We start from the raw sequence: 14,847 nt of genomic DNA, 5'->3' as shown, positions 1-14,847 counted from the left end.
GAGGAGATATGATTGAGAAGGTCATTAAATGCATATTAGAAAGAGTAAGGGTGCAGGTACTGTTTCTTATGTGATATCGAAAAAAGCTGGAAATGATTATTCGCGTGATTATAAGCTGATTACTATTAACTAGTGATTATTAGCGGATGTAAGTTGTTACGGGTTGGTTACGAAGCAGCATATCCAGCCCCAAAAAGGGGGCAAAGATCCAATTTTGAAAAATTCAGTAGAATACGTTGTTGAGGAACTTTATCAAACCCATTTTCAAAATCCAAGAAGATAACAACTGGTGCGTTTAAAGCAAGATTACAACTGATTTAGTTAATAAATAACGCTGGCTCAGTGTAACGTTAGATCCCTTTACGATCGCCTTGTTGATTAGGATGAAATAAATTACTGTTACTGGGCGACGTCACCGACGAGTATATGGGCTGCTGAAGATGCGGGGCCTTGCCGTCCGTAAGACCTCATAAACTGGTTAAAAACCTGGTCGAGGTGAGTTTTAAGGTAACTCCAAAGGCCAGCTTGTTAAGCAGAAAGGCGCGCTCAATCTTAGTATTTCCAGATACAATTTGCACGAGAGCAAGTTGAGAGAAAGCTTCAATCAAAATTCTGATGGAACTTAAGTCTGTTTGCGTGGAGGAATGCGAAAGCATGTGTTTTGATGAAAGGCAAGGTTTTTGAGGAAAGGAAAGGACGCAGTAGCTCTCAGATCTCGACATCTCGGTGGACACCTCAACCGCGCCTTAAAGCATGCAACTGGAGGCGCATATGTCATCGGTTCGAACCCCTGTCGCAAGTCTCAGAAAGCATGCAACGGAAGGTGCATATGTCATTGGCCCGAACCTCCGTCGCAAGCTAGCCTACAGCTTGACTAAAATTTGACACCACCCCGAATGCTCTATGACGAACAGTTGGTCAAAATTTTGGTGATTGTTTTCGGGAATACTGCCACCACATCCGCTCCTCGGTTCAAGGCCATATGAAACACACGCCTACCAAGCTACGGAAGGGCATAGTGGAGCTTTCGCTTTAACAATCACTTCGGTGCGGCAACGATGCCCCTGAGTACAGGCCTAGAGAGTAGTAAAACTCTAGGTAAACTGAAGAGGATATATCGGTTGATGAGAAGTGTGGTATTGGCGGAGGCGGCCGAGAGTAGGGAGTCAAGAGTCAGAGCTGGCAGTGACGACAGGCGGCCGAGAGTAGGGAGTCAAGAGTCAGAGCTGGCAGTCACGACAGAGCCTAATTAATGAAAAGATTTTACTGAGGAGCAGAGGCAGTTTATAGTTACGGGAAACGTGACGTGAAATGCCGAGTATAAAAATTACAAGGGCGCTTAATTATCATAATGCGATGACACGGCGTAAGCATGAGGTTTTCTGTATGCTTTGAATGCCTTCTCGTGGACTTCTGATATTTCATTATACATTTTGACATGCACTTTTTTGCTCAAGTTTGCTCAGAAACATGCCGAGCAACTTTGTTTTGCTTTTTGCTGAGTCATTCTGGGCCGATCTCATTTTTGCTGAGTCACTCTGAGTTATTAACAATTTCAAATTTGGGGGGGGGGGAAGGCGATTTCCCGCGGCCGCCCCTGTCCTTCCTCTCCCTCCGCTGCCCTAAAATGGAGAGGAGGATTTTCTCTCCTCTTCGTCACCTGTCAACTATGACAGGTGGCTGTTGTTTGCTTCAGCTGGAATGGCACACACTCACAGTGGGGGATTGGCCAGCGTGCCTTGCACAATCAAATAATAGTGACATATCGATGCAAATAAGTTGGACGTTAGTGCAATTTTGTGTGAAAAGAAACATATTCAAAGGCAGAACTAAGAAATGAATCTCTCTGAAGCAAGGATGTCATTATGAAGATAATCGCACACTGTTTCTAGGATATATCCTTTCGTGTACGCAGAACTATGCCGGACGCCTCTTTTATTTCACAGTAGGGCTTGTAATTATAACGCATTAAAAGTACATATACAGACAGACAAGTATGCAGACAAGACACTAAACACAAACCGAAACAGAGACCAACAATACAACGGGAAATTCCACTGAACCTTCCGACATTTACGGGTCTTCCCAGGAAGACGGAAGCAGGATCATAAAAGACGAGAATGAAAGCATTCCCCCCATCCCCCTGAGTCAGCCACTTTCAGTAATTAAGCTTTTCCGTCTTGACAGCGCTCGTAAAATGGAGGGAGACCCCTATGAGCAGTTCCCTTCAATTTTTTATTCCACCACATATTACTTAAATACGCTTTCACTGGGTCCCTGGGCGTTGTGGCATTGCTTCTAATGAGAGGGCTGATTTTTTAGCAAAGTCCGTCCTTGGTGGACCTATTGTTCCTTCCGTCCCAAATGCTGCCTACTTGACTGTAGCAAGCTTCCAACGATTCCAGCGGTGATTCCAGCGTCTCCACTACTTGATCCAGGAGCCTCTGTTTTGAATCTCAGCGCAACGGTTCTTCACTTCTTCTTTTAACTTTCAATCCCGTGCATTCGTCCCCCCCCCCCCCCCCCCCGTTCCTTTTACAACTTATGCCTCATGGCACACTTCTCGAATAAAAAAAAAAAGGAGACTCTCCTTGCTGCAGCGGGTTTTCAACGCCTGGCATTTCCTTGGAGTGTGCGGATGTACAGTTCAAGGAAATGTGAGGCGTCAATGGCCCTCTTGCGCTGCAAAATACCGCGACTAAAATCTCGGTTTATGTCGATAGGAATTATCTATGACCAACCTCTGTGAGATGTTGTCCTCTGTTGGAGTGGCACATACCCACAGTGGGGGATTGGCCAGGTTGCATTTTCATCACCATCATCATCATCATCATCATCATCATCATCATCATCAGCCTTACTACACCCACTGCAGGGCAAAGGCCTCTCCCATGTCTCTCCAATTAACCCTATCCTTTGCCAGCTGCATCCACCCTTTGCCTGCAAACTTCTTAATCTCATCCGCCCACCTAACCTTCTGCCGCCCCCTGCTCCGCTTACTTTCTCTTGGAATCCACTCCGTTACCCTTAAGGACCAGCGGTTATCTTGCCTTCGCATTACATGCCCTGCCCAAGCCCATTTCTTTCTCTTGATTTCTACTAGGATGTCATTAACCCGTGTTTGTTCCCTCACCCACTCTGCCCGCTTCCGATCTCTTAACGTTACACCTATCATTTTTCTTTCCATGGCTCGCTGCGTTGTCCTTAACTTAAGCTGAACTCTTTTCGTTAGCCTCCACGTTTCTGCCCCGTAGGTGAGTGCCGGTAAGATTATGCTGTTGTACACTTTCCTCTTGAGGAAAATTGGCAAACTGCCGCTCATGATCTGCGAGAGTTTGCCGTATGCGCTCCACCCCATTCTTATCCTTCTAGTTATCTCCCTCTCATGATCCGAATCAGCCGTCACTACCTGCCCTAAGTAGACGTATTCCGTCACAATTTCTACGCTCTCGCTGCCAATTGTGAACTGTTGTTCCCTTGCTAGGCTGTTGAACATTACCTTGGTTTTCTGCATGTTAATTTTTAGACCCATCGATCTGCTCTGCCTGTCTAACTCATTGATCATGATTTGCAGTTCACCTCCCGAGTGACTCAGCAAGGCAATGTCATCAGCAAATCGCAGATTATTTAGGTATTCTCCATTTATTCTTATTCCCAACTGTTCCCAATTTAGGCCTCGAAATACCTCCTGTAAACATGCGGTGAACAGCATTGGCGAGATCGTGTCTCCTTGCCTGACGCCCTTTCTTATTGGACTTTTATTTGAATTTTATTGCTGACTTTATGGAGGACTATAGTAGCTGTGCAGTTGCTATATATATTTTCCAGTATTTTGATATAAGGCTCTTCTACCCCCTGATTACGCAATGCCTGTATGACTGCTGAGGTTTCCAATGAGTCGAATGCTTTCTCGTAATCAATGAAAGCTATATACAGAGGTTGGTTATATTCTGCGCATTTCTCTATCACCTGGTTGATAGTGTGAATATGATCTATTGTGGAATATCCTTTACGAAAGCCTGCCTGATCATTTGGTTGATTAAAGTCTAACGTTGCCCTGACTCTATTAGCGATTACCTTAGTAAATACTTTGTAGGCAACGGATAGTAAGCTGATCGGCCTGTAATTTTTTAAGTCCTTGGCGTCTCCCTTCTTATGAATTGAGATAATTGCATTAAGAGGTTGCATTTTAATTAATTAATTAAGAGGTTGCATTTTACAGACAAGCAATTGTGAAACAATGACTAATTTAAGGTAGTCGAGGAGGTTGAATGTTGTGCTTGAAGAAAAAAATTGAGCGAGTCGTGCTGAGTCTTGTGGCAAAATTGAGTCCAGATCACTTTTGCCTCTTCTGCCGGTGGGTCGCTGCACTCCGTAGAATTTACCTGAAAATCACCCTCGCTCGAATAGGGCTTCCTCTATCTATTCCGATTCTCCTCTTCTTCGGGGCAAGAGCCAAGGGATATGCCCTGAAAAAAGGGTGCGATTGTATTCACGATTGTATAATTACATCAGGTAGATTGCTCTGCTAAAATGAGAATCAACTGTTTTTTTCTTTTTCGTTTTTTTGTACAAATTCTAGTCCAAGAAAACATATCCAAATACTCCACTCCTTGTCGATGAGTGCGTTTGTATCTGCAAAGCACACTGGCCAATCCCCCGCCGTGGGTATGTGCCATTAAGCCTGAGGACATCATCATCATCATCCTCAGTCAGCCACGCAGAACGCCACGAAAAAGCGCGAGGCCTAGGCACTGCCAGCATCGGTTCCCGAATCAAAAGCGCAGCAAGATCCACTGGGAGCCATGGGGAACACCACTCAGAACAGCAAGGCTATGACTGCGGCCGTGCCTGAGACGCCAATAACATCCCCGGGAGCTTTCTACCGGTTGTGGGGGCATTCCTCGGCGCGGCAGTCTCGACCTTCTTCTTAGTTCTGGTAGCCGTGGCTGTACTCAGCAGGAGCAAGTCCGACCCTTCGATTCAGACCGTGAGCTCCTTCTGCTGTACCGACGAGGCGCTCACGGTGCTCCGCGTCCTCGACTTGGGCACCGACCCTTGCGAAGACTTCTACGCACATGTCTGCTCCAGGGTGGACGCGGGAGCACCTGAACACCTGTCGCCCATTTTCAGAGCCACCATGAAGCGGAAGCTGGTGGAATGGGGCGCGGAAACACCGGGTCCCAGCGCTGCCGCCCAGATGCTCGCCGCTCTAAAGAAGCCCATCCGCGAAGAAGAGGAACTTCTCGGAGAAGACATCGCCGTCTTCGTGACGGCCATCGCGCAAGTCGCAGCTGTCAACAAGAAGATGGAACTGCCCCACGCGGTTCGCCTCTTTGCGGAGCTGAGCGTGAGGTATGGCCTGCCGACCGTCGTTTCTATCACGGTCTCTGAAGACGGCATCGTAGCAACCATCCGAAAAAACGACGGCTGCGTCTTGGATACGGATCAAACGGACGACCTTGGCACTGCGGTTGACTCTTTCAACAAGGCCCTGAACGATGTCGTGACTCTTCAACAGCTTCAGCAGCTTGAAGATCAGTTGAGCTCTACTCAAGGCTCCAACAAGGCTCCAAAAACAGTGTCCCGTAGTATTGACCTCTCCCCTTTTTCTGGTCTGTCTGAGAGGGAATGGCAAGCGATAGTCCAAGACCTGATCTTATCTTTACATCCAAATGTCACGGCCGTGAAGACCCAGGAAGAGGACAGACTCAGTGAATTCCTCGAGATCCTTGTGAAGGCGCCTGGACAAAGTACCACGCTTGCGTACGCAGTCATATGCACCGCACTGATGAGTCGCGACAAGTTGTACGACGTCTTGCCGGCCGACGCTGCGAACGGAATTTCTTGCGAGCTGCTGCGCGTCTGTGAAGTCGAGGAGGCATTTTTCGCAGAGGCGTTAAGCAGCAGCCGCATGGACAAATACGTTCGCGGCCTGTTCGCCAAAATACGTCTTAACGTCATCGACCAGGCCGCAGTGCATCCAATGCTCGGTGGGGCGTCCAAGGGACAGATCTCGCAGGAACTGAATAAGCTCCGGGTGATGGTGCCCGCGGAAATCGTCGCCTCCGATATTCAAGTTCCAAACGTTTCGAAAACGTTTTTCGCAAGCCTTTTGGGGGCGCGCTCGTACGTATTCGATGTCAGAAAGACCATGTTGTCCCGCAAGATACCTGACGCGAACAGCCTCTCTCTGCCTGCTATCGCGAGGCGCGGTGACGTCATCTACGTGCCGACAAACGTGTACGCTCTTCTGGGCCACAAGTCGAGCCGGGTGGCTGCTCTTGGGATTCCAGTTGTGGGAGTGGACATGGCTGCTGAGATGTGGTCTTTCCTCTTGGAGCGTCCATGGCCTAAGGAGATAAGCAAGAACATCGAAACTGGCTTGGAATGCTTCGCGCAGAAGCCGTCGAACCACTCGCACCATGACGAGTCCCTACGAACTGCCACCGTGGCCCTGGGGGTGGCGTCGGCGATAGACGCCATGATCACGACAGAGTGGGACACCGCCGCCGTTGTAAACCATACGGCAGTTTCATTAGGACAGTTGGTGTACCTCAAGTGGCTTTACGACAGGTGTGCCTCCCTGGAAGAACTTGTGCCCCGTTTGGACGTCAACTCGGCACTGCGTAATTCGCCAGCATTTGTGAAATTTTTCGGCTGCTCGAAGAGCGCGACCATGGCTGCTCCCAACTGCTGCCTCAAGTCATGTTAAGAAGGCAGTGTGATAAAGAGTGTAGGCGATAGTACATCGACTACCATAAAATTACCTGATGAATCTGATTCGCCCAGCAACTGTGTTTTGTTTTTCCTTTACTACGGTAAAGAGCATAAAGCAACGATAAAAAGGATTTAAACAGGTAGCTGCTATCTCTAACGGTTTTTAGACAGGTGTACCGAAATATGCCCTAAAACGCATGGGAAGGATGAGCTTACCCCGTCCTCTCAACGTTCTTCCATACGCTTGTGCGACTGAAGTAATGCGGGACTGGTAGGCGATTGGAAGCTTTCCTAGCACATCTTGGCAGTGGCCGATGAAAGGGGATAGTCCCGTCCTTCCATGATAGGGGATAGTCTCCACCCTGCATTGTCTCGCTGCTTCTTTTATTGTCACGTTAGCGCGTTCATTAGGATCGGCCTACGCCATTGGCTGGAAGCGGGTCCATTATCCAAGAAAAGTCGCTGCGTTTTTTAATTGTATCCGACTTTATTTACCAGATCCCCTCCACCAGCATTTCGCCTCTGCCTTGCTCGTGGATATTAGGTTCCGTATGTGCCCCATATTTTGACATTACTTCTGTTGCCTTCCAGTGTACTTTACAAATCCGCGTAGAATTGATTCATCTGCTTTATATCCTACACGAATTGGTAAGATTATTTCCATCTTCGCGTGATACTACGCATAACCTGTCTAAAAAACATGCAGCCCAAAGGATTTGCCTCTAGGCTGTAACACATACTAGGCCACTCCGGTACTCTTAGAATCCCTGCCTTCTAGAGATTTAGAAAGCTAACCATGCAAACTCAGCCACACGATGTGGTCACGAAGGAGACCTCGAGGGCTGCGTACACTTTTTACACAGGCTGCACATCCTGTTTCCGCTTATTCCCAGCTTCGTATTTCCTTTCCTTGAGAATACCTCAAGCATGCACGAACTGTACCCACAATAGCTTGCCACTAGGTTTAGAATGGAAACCAACGTTGGATAGCAGAGTCTGCCATCAGAATTACAGGGCGTGCATAATGCGCTATTGGAAACCATCGGTGACATGCCTCATAACAATGGGACACCGTGCATTAGGTAGGCCGAATGAATAATGAAAGGATGAAAACTTTGTTTCGTCTCCGGAATTGCAGGTGGTCGTCCTTAGTACAGGAACCCAGTGGACTGTGCGCCTGGTAATTTGGTTGCGAGCATTGTCTTTCACTTTTTCCTCGACCAACCTAGATACGAACTGAAAATATCGAGGGTTGAAAGAGAGCTGTAAACGCAACGTGCTACTCGTATCAAGGATGATACAGTTGGGTGGTGCATGGGCACAGCTGGGTAGACGTGTTGGGCAGTCAAACTGTTCCAGCACAAAAATTATCTGCAGACAGTCACGGTTCGATTCGAAAAAAAACGTGCCAGGCAAATAAACATATACGCTCACAAAACTGTTTTCATAATATTTTTTTCAACAGCTCTGTCCGATATTTGCTTGGTTTAATTTGGTTTAGTGGTTTAGGTTTTTTAACGTCCCTAAGCAACTCAGGTTTTAGGGAAGCCGCAGTGGAAGGCTCCGGATAATTTCGACCGTCTGGGGTTCTTTAACGTGCACTGACATAAATCAGTACACGGGTCTCTTGCATTCTGCCTCCATAAAAAATGCAGTCATCTCGGCCGGTATTGAACCCTGACCTTTCGGATCAGCAACCGAGCACCATAACCACTGAGCCACCGCGGCGGTTCGATCTGCGCTTTGTTTTTCAGTAGTCGGACTGAACTCGAACATACATAGCGACTTCCCAAACGCGGGTCATTTTCAGCTCAGCCTCGCGTTTAGCTTACACTATTTTTTTCGAAGGTGGTTATGGTTTGCCATTTATAGGAACCGTTGGATATGTTTTTTTTCTTGACTCTTTTGGTGTATGAATTAGTGAATCACTTCTCGCATGCGAAATGCGGGAAGCACTAAACCCAACCAATAAACACCAGCTTAATGTCAGCGTATTGGCAGACTGAATTAGAATTATTTTGTTTCCTGCTATTCTGTTCTTCGGCACGAGAACACAAATCACGCGAAATCTGCCCCGACCTCGAATCCTGTCCGTAATGCCGAAAGCGAAGATCTGGCTAATGCGTTCTCAGAAATCGATCGATATCGACACATCTGGGGGCAACGTCCGCTGCTTCGCGAAATGCATTTCACGCACCCACGGACAAAACTTAAATAACTAGGAAAGACAGAAAAAAGAAATTCAGAGAAGAAACCGCTGTCACAGACTGGTGGCGTTCTTGCAGACATAAGCAAAGATGGGAAGGGAACAGATTAGCTCTATCCCGCAAGCCATATCAATGCCAAACTAAGTACCCTGATACAACGATAAAGCAGTTCAAAAAAGAACTAAAGGCGAGACTGCTAAGAGCTTAGAGGAATATGACCCCGTGCCTTATGCCCGCCGTTTTTTTGTCTTATTTTGTTATTTGGATTTGCGTGAGCATTGAACAAGCGCTCCTCTTCCGCAGTCGTTGACATTCGGAGGCGCACCTAGGCTGTCGAATGCAGCTCTGCCAAGAAGCGTTTATATATTTGTGAAGAAGTCCAGAAAAAACACTTGGCCCCTGTTTAAAAAAGAAGTAAAGGTGAAGCAAACGGAAGCTGTTGGCACATCATGTTATTCAGGGTCCCATTCCCTCTGTCAAAAAAGCGTTCTTCAACTGCAGAATCAAGCGGCCGTACTTTTCTAAAGTTGATATAAAGCGACCACATTCATATACGTATGCACTAGAGTGTCTCACTGCCAGCGCCGGGGTGGAGACAACTTCAGCGGCGCCGCCATATTGAATCACACGGGATCAGCGGCGCTAGTGTTTGCAACGGCGCCGTTCATGCTCTCGGCGCGCTTCAAAGTGCTTTAACTTGAACGGCCTTTTGTAGCGAGAGCTTGACTGGGCTACCAGTCGAGCATTTCGCGGTACATGGGAGCGGCCAGTTGTGATTCAATATGGCGGCGTCGCTTAAGTTGTCTCCACTCGGCGCTGGCATCGAGGCACCCTATCTGCGCACGACAGAAGCGCGCCCTGTGGTTCAAGCACGCGAATTAACTCTCGGGGCATGTAGAGCCTGTTTCAATCTACTTCGAGAGCCGTGCCATGTGGCCGCCCACCTGCTGCATGATCAGTAAACACGACAATTTTCTGATCGATATATGGCCGTTCGCAAAGGACTCCCATCCCGCCCCTATTTTTTTCTTTTTTCTTTAAATTCTTATTTCTTCCGTCAACCAGTATTTCGTTCCGCCGTGCTGCCTAATTCCCTTATCCGAGTTTTTCAGGTCAACGCAGCCAGTCACAGGAAGCCACCTGTCGCAGCTATACGCACAGCCTTTCAAGACCACGTTTGCTATCTCTCCACGCTCCATGCCCCCAGATTCCTTTCTGCTGAGCTGACCTATTTCTTTTCACAGTTTTGCAGATGAACCGGTTAATCCTCTTAAGCAGCCATCATGCCTGGACAAGATTCACCCTCCACATACCAGCACCCTCCTGCCCCTCACCAGGCCTCCTTCCTCGGAGTGAATACCCTATTTAAACCCCGATTAGGAAGATTAGGAAGTTTGCAGGCATAGGCTGTGCCCAGCTGGCAAAAGGACAGGGTTAGTTGGAGAGACATGGGAGAGGCCTTAAATTTGCCCTGCAGTTGGTGCAGTCAGGCTGATGATGATGATGATGATGAACTCAGTCTGTTCGTGTTATTGGGCCCTATGCAAGAATCTAAGAATCTCTAAAACTCTCTAAGAATTCCAAAACTCGCAGGTATTATCAGGCACGTGCGATATATTTCTAGCAAAATGTAAAATCATTCCTTCACTTGCTGTTGTATAGCAGTATACGTCTGTGAGGCGAAATTGTTTGTTTTGCCGGTAGTGGCTACAGATTCGCAATCAATGATCTTACAACCATCAAAGTTTGCTTGGATAAGCCAGTAGGGAAATACGGTCTGTGCAATACTCTGGGTATTTCATATTCTTTTGTGAGCATACATTGAGGCTGTTGACATTCTTACAATCCGTGTCTAACGTTACAGTATATGCCGGGCATTACAAGCTTAAATTTGCCAAAACTCCACATTTCTCTCCAAAAATAAACTTCGAAATAAATAAACTGCATTTGCCCGAAAACAGACTCCTCCGAAGGTGCAGAACCCTAAATGCAGCACACGCCGAAGCTCAATATCCGTCGCACGTGGTGTATACAGAGCGGGGTGCATACGCGGGTGCGTTGCTCCGGGGTATATCGATCTGGCATAACACATTACCGGGTTGTCCGCATGGCTGTGAGTGCCAATCGTTGCACACGCCACCGGGCACAGTAAGGGAAAAGGGGGAGGACGGCTGAGGGGCACAGAGTGGCGAGGTGCTCTTCTGGGAACCGCAGGTGATGCATAATACTCAGCCCCCAAGCTTCCGCCCTGACACCGCGAGCCTAGAACGGCTGCGCAACCCCCTCCTCCACACCACCTACAATGACGTCACAGCTACGCCCCTGCTTTCTTCCTCTCTCTTCCTCTTTGTGCGTGCGTGTGTGCCGTTTGCACAGCGGGCCACCGCTCCCCGGGTGGTGTGTTGTCACTTCCGCTTTTCGCTCCCTTTACAGCAGCCTTTTGTCGGTTGTTGGCTCGCCTGACAACAGTGCCACCTTTTGTCTTTGTTCTTCGCTGTCCGCGTGTCGAATTCAGATATTGTTGCTCGCTCCTCCCATTATCATTGTTCATACCAAACCGACGACTGCCAAATGGCGCATTGTCGGGTTGTACGCGCCCGACCGCGTCCCCCCAGCCTTCATTACTACTCCGGTGTCTAGAGTGAGGTGCTTTCGAGACTTGAGTAAGGAGATGCGATCACCTCATTCGGAGCACCTCAGGGTTCCCCGAATGCACCGCGGTCGACACTCACTCGCCTTGTTTTCTCGGTGACACACTTCTTTGGTTGCCTTCTCAGCTTGCGGGATTTTTAGATTAGTTTAGTTTATGGGGGTTTAACTTCCCAAAGCGACTCAGGCTATGAGGGACGCCGTAGTGAAGGGCTCCGAAAATTTCAACCACCTGGGATTAGAGTTAGCTCTGCTGGTCGCGTTTCGAGCCTCCGAGTTATGCTGATTGCACGGATAGAATCCAAGTTGGCGGCCTCCAAGTGGTTGCCATGGCAGCCGAGGTGGTTACATAATGGAAAAAATAACAACAGGTGGCAGCGTGATGCCCGAGCACCAAAACTAGAAACTAAACTATGTCGACCCGGTGTATATATATATATATATATATATATATATATATATATATATATATATATATATATATATTTGTCTGGCAGGTGTCGAAGTCGGTCCACTTAATCCCGACATTCGAGTAAAATTTGTGGGTCAACCGTTCGCAGAATGTTCCGGATGGTGTCATACGATAGAGCGTTCTGTCCAGCATAAAGTTACTAGTTAAGTTAGAGCCTAGCTCGTGGCAGGGATTCGAACCAGCGACCTAAGTGAGGCGTATTAACGCTCGAGATTCGGTCGCTGTCTCAGCGTTGACTCATTTGTCCACTAGGTAGACACACACGACATTCATTCCGGTTCCATTCCAATCTGATACGGGGAGCTTCCTAGACACGTCTGAACACAACCAAGCGCATCTGTCAACTACTGAAAATTGAAAATTGGTTGCTAGGGAAAAGAAATGGCGCAGTACCTGTCTCACGTCTCGGCGGACACCTGAACCGCGCCGTAAGGGAAGGGATAAAGGAGGGACTGCGTGAAGAAAGGAAGAAAGAGGTGTCGTAGTGGAAGGGTCCGGAATAATTTCGACCACCTGGAGATATTTAATGTGCAATGACATCGCACAGCACACGGGCGCCTTTGCGTTTTGCCTCCATCAAAACGCGGCCGCCGCGGTCGGGTTCGAACCCGGGTACTCCGGATCAGTAGGCGAGCGCCCTAACCTCTGAGCCACCGCGGCTTACTACTGCCGAGACCGCCACCTCACTCCGCCATGTAACGTGACCAGTGCACGCGGCCAAGCGGCCTGACAGCGCACGTGCTAACTCGGCCCTGTCACGTGATGTCACCATGTCGCACACCCCTTTGACCAATCAGCACTCGACTATGTCTCGACCCTGTGTCGTGATCACTGTCTAGACCAAAGAGCGAATTTTATCACTAACTACGCCGTGTTCTTAGTGCGGAAACACTACTTCACTAGCAATCCTGAAAAAGGCGCTCTCTCGGTAGGCTCCCAGATGCCTGCAGGAATAAATATTGCCGCGGACCGTAATCATGCTCCTAGCCGCACGCCACGTGGCGGCAGCTAAGAGAACTGAATGCGCTTACCCCGAATTCCCAGTAATATCACAACAGGCAAAACGAAGACATGTAAGGGGAACACACATTAATCGCTCCACCTCACCCACATCTCATCAAAAATCCATTCTGAATTCTTCGCGAAATCCGAACCAACGTACCCCTTACCCCACAGAGACGTTACACCGAGCATGTGCTTTTCACATACGTCAGACTGACTACACCCACTGTAGCTAACACAGGCATCTCCCATGTCTCTCCAATTAACCCTGTCCTGTGATACCTGCGGCCATCTTATCCCCGCAAGCTAAATCTCAAGCGGCCATCTAATTTTCTGCTGCCCCTGCTACGTTTCCCTTCCCTTCCAAACCAGTCCGTTACTCTTACGGACCTTGCCTTCACATTACGTGCCCTGCCCAAGCCCATTTCTTTCTACCGTCGCCGCCGTGGCTATGTGCTTGTGACGCTTGGCTGCTGACCCGAAAAACCCGGGCGGCCGCGGCGGTCGAATTCCGATGAAGGCGAAATTCTAGACGCCCGCCGCAGTGGCTCAGTGGTTAGAGCGCTCGGCTACTAAAGCCGGAGTACCTCGGTTCGATCCCGACCGCGACGGCCGCGTTTCGGTGGAGGCGAAACGCAAAGGCGCCCCTGTGCTGTGCGGTGTCAGTGCGCGCTAAAGATCCCCAGGTGGTCGAAGTCATTCCGAAGTCCTCCGCTACGGCACTTCATTTTTCTTGCATTTTTTATTTCGCACAATTGGCATGAAGGCATAATTTGGCCTCGCTGCGAACTAATTCAAGTAAATCATGTGAGCTGTTTTCATGCAGAAACCGGAGAAGGCTCCTGCTCTTATTGTTGAGCCACTTCCAGAAATCCTCCTCCCTCCTCCTTGCTTCCCTCCCTCATGGCGCAGGCGGAGTCTCCACCATGATTAATGCGCCATTTCATTCCCTCAAAAACCATTTTAAAGCGAAAGCTTTACTGGCCGCGAACTTGCGATTTCGCCGTGGCGGTGCTCCGAGGAGCCACACGACGTCACAACGCGCGCCTCGCCACGGATATTTCTCTCTCTCGCTCCATAGTCACTACTGCCCATGCGCCAATAGTAGCACCGAGATACAGGTGTTCCGCCGGTGCGCAGCGCCGCGCCTTTCCTCAAAATTCAACTTTCACTTTTCAGTTTTGTCTTTCTTCTTTCCCTCCCCCTTTTATCCCTTCTTTTACGGCGCGGTTCGGGAGTCCACCAAGGTATGCGAGACGGTTGCTGTGCCATTTCGTTTCCTCAAAAACTAAACAAAACGAGCCGACGGCGTTCTTTCTTAATATCTGATTTATCTGCAGCGGGTCCTTGGACCTAAGATATATAATATAATTGGTTTTTTTGAGGCAAGGAAATGGCGCAGTATCTGTCTCATGTATTGTTGAACACCTGAACCGCGCCGTAAGGGAAGGGATAAAGGACGGAGTGAAAGAAGAAAGAAAGAGAGAGGTGCCGTAGTGGAGGGCTCCGGAATAATTTCGACCACCTGGGGATCTTTAACGTGCACTGACATCGCACAGCACACGGGCGCCTTAGCGTTTTTCCTCCATAAAAACGCAGCCGCCGCGGTCGGGTTCGAACCCGGGAACTCCGGATCAGTAGTCGAGCGCCCTAACCACTGAGCCACCGCGGCGGGTACCGCGAAAGCTGTACTGGCCGCGAACGTGCGATTTCGCCGTGGCGGTGCTCCGAGGAGGCACATGACGTCACAACGCGCGCCTCGCCGCTGATATCTCTCTCGCTCGCTCCCTAGTCACT

The sequence above is a fragment of the Amblyomma americanum genome, chromosome 9, assembly GCF_052857255.1.
Source record: "Amblyomma americanum isolate KBUSLIRL-KWMA chromosome 9, ASM5285725v1, whole genome shotgun sequence".
NCBI lineage: Eukaryota > Metazoa > Arthropoda > Arachnida > Ixodida > Ixodidae > Amblyomma > Amblyomma americanum.
Note: the sequence above shows the minus strand (reverse complement) of the source record.